The sequence below is a fragment of the Oratosquilla oratoria genome, chromosome 37 (genome assembly GCF_046742065.1).
Source record: "Oratosquilla oratoria isolate Oo_2021 chromosome 37, ASM4674206v1, whole genome shotgun sequence".
Taxonomy (NCBI): domain Eukaryota; kingdom Metazoa; phylum Arthropoda; class Malacostraca; order Stomatopoda; family Squillidae; genus Oratosquilla; species Oratosquilla oratoria.
This window is the reverse complement of record NC_134813.1, coordinates 35505327-35508090: the sequence shown is the minus strand read 5'-3', so window position 1 is coordinate 35508090 and position 2764 is coordinate 35505327. Positions and strand designations below refer to the sequence as shown.

The window sequence follows — 2764 nt, the reverse complement described above, 5'->3', positions numbered from 1 at the left end:
TATATATATAAACAGAAATGAAGTAGCACATTTGTAAATGACACACAGAAAACCCACAGTCGGAGAAAATAAACTTCGAATAAAGGAGAATCCAAAATTTCGGCAATCATATTTCGTGAAGAGGGCTACAGTTGATAGCCGAAATATAGGATTCTTCTTTATTCGAAGTTTATTTTCTCCGACTGTGGGTTTCCTGTGTGTCATATATATATATATATATATATATATGGATAACACTTTCATTACTTTGTTCTAAATTAACCAACACTATTGTTTGGTAAACAACGACCAAACCCTGATGGCGAAGAAACACCAGAAACTTAGTACGAGGAACAAGTCTCTCTGTTGCCATAATTGCACAAAATTACTAATGCGCACCGCAAACGGCCCCCTAATAATCTATTATTAGCATCCCAAATGATTGCATGTGACATCATTACTAAAAACATGTTTGTTTACTGATAACGGCTAATTTGGTCTTGTTTATCATAAACGCAAAATATATCTTTTCTCTGTCATATGCACTCTCGCCATAATTAAATGGACCCAAGCATACGTCCATTGAAATTAACAAAACATAACAAAATGTAGGATAGAAGCGCTGGTAACTATCGAAGACAGTTACCTATCGCACATCATGAACTGGGTCGGAACGACGACGTGCCGTGCCGTGAAAATAACTCTTGAGTAAATTAATACGACAGTATCGCCGTCGCAATGTAGTCTTCATATACCTACATGCTAATAAACTAGATTATGCTAATCACGTTAGGGTAAGGTAGGATAGGCTACATAAGGCTATATTAGGTTAGCATTTGTTAAGTACTTCCAACGACTAAATGAGATCATACGGCAATACTCTATTCTTTTGTGACCCATAATAGTCTTCTGTACTCTCTCTCTCTCTTTCACAAGTACCAGAGAATGGAGGAATGGAGGTGGAGGTGAATTGTAGAGTAAAGTAATTAGGCAAATATCCGGAGTGGATGATGAAATGTATCATGAAAAACAAGCATCTATGGATGAACGCAGGGTGTGTTGATGTGTTCGTTCCCACCATACTCTAAGGAGTAGACTTTGAATTAAATGGAGGAAGATCCTAAACATGTTTGAGAATTACGGTAGTTGGTTACGATGATGGAGTGAGAGAGAGAGAGATATGGAGCACAAGTGGAGAGCAAAATGCTAAGATGGTTTGAACACATGGAAATAATAAGAGAAGAAAGACTTACAAAACTTGAACACATGGAAATAATAAGAGAAGAAAGACTTACAAAACTTGAACACATGGAAATAATAAGAGAAGAAAGACTTACAAAAATTGTGCGGAAAGCAATGTGGATAGAGTCAACTTGAAGGGAAGACCTAGAATGAGGGGGATAGACGTGGTGAAGTGAGCACTTGATCAAGAGGTATGGCTGTCGAGCAAGGAAGTGAGAGCAAACCATAGGAGTGAATAGGGAGTGATAGTGAACGTATGTGTAAAGATATGGCCTCAAGGAATTTCTCGCCTGTTTTTATATTTCTCGAGAGAATGAGGGTGTGAGATCAACATATATAATGCAGCGGTTGGGAGGAGTGGGGTGAGGTGGGGGGGGGGACCGGCTACGGCTGTTGGTCTTTGCTGTGCTCTCTCTTGCTGCACTGCCTCTGACCCAAGCTGTGATCTAGGAATCGGGGATGGCTCATCATCCACGGGGTGCTAAAATGAGAAGAATGGGTGTGGCCTGGATGTCCTTTCCCCAAGAGAGCAATAGGTATTTTGCACGAGGAGACTGGAACTACCAATGCGCCAGCCTATGAAACGATGAGTTAGGACTTAGGTCGATAAATATAGCTGAGAATTGCATTGTCAGTAGCTTATGCTTGATCTTAATCATAATACTCGTGCGACCACAATATTTTAACTGTCGTGCTCAATCAGTGGTTCTCAGTTCGAAAAAGCATTTTGGTATATTCATATTATCAATTATGTATACATCCTCTTTTTTCTTTAATCATGCCATTTTTAAACTTATTTTGTAACATTGCTATTTATTTTTGGTCAAACACCAGATACACACATAGGTTACACTAAGCAATGGCTACTAGCGCCGATACAGTATGGGAATATCCAACTTTAGTTTATACTGGGTCTGGCATTAGCGTGGAAACAACAGGAAGCCTTCAAGGCCAAGCTTACCTCGTGAATCGCCTTGTCGTCGATAACGTTGTCATTTCTATTTTTCACATGTTCACAACCTTATTTCAACCTATATAATTCACTGCGTTTGCAACAAAAGTAAAATTAGCAACGGATTGTTTTCACATTCTGATATACAGCACGGTTATCTTGTCTACCGAAAACCTGCCAGATACTATAAACACAAAACAAACGAACGACTTCCTCTTGTTTTTCAAAGTGACGTTGGAAAACAAACGCTCGCTGCATTCGAATCAACATTTCTTATATAACCAAACAACTTATGAGTCTTCTCAGTGATGATTCTTTATTGGAAACGGTGTAATAATTACAGTTGTATTTTCTTTTAAGATCACTAACAGTCATCGTACAGTGACTCAGAAATTTATATATTCATTTAGATTTAGATTGTCATTTCTGTGGCATGTTCTTAATTAGTGTTCTGAAATATTTTAGTAATGACACAATTATTTATTGAAAATTGATAAACATATTTACGATATTAAGAAAAAATAGGTAGTAACTGAAGATATTTGGTGTTGATATCTAATAACAATATAATGGTTGCAGTTTTGCACCTCA

At 37.7% G+C, this 2764-nt stretch overlaps 1 protein-coding gene across 1 annotated transcript in view; it reads right to left on the bottom strand.

The window, feature by feature from the left end:
- Positions 1–2323, bottom strand: part of nsl1 (non-specific lethal 1) — a 277204-nt gene extending 274881 nt beyond the window's left edge. Inside the window, exon 1 of the mRNA XM_076175485.1 lies at positions 2183–2323. The gene's annotated coding sequence lies outside the window, so the exon portion shown is untranslated. The remainder of the gene's footprint in view (positions 1–2182) is intronic.
- Positions 2324–2764: the final 441 nt, after the last annotated feature.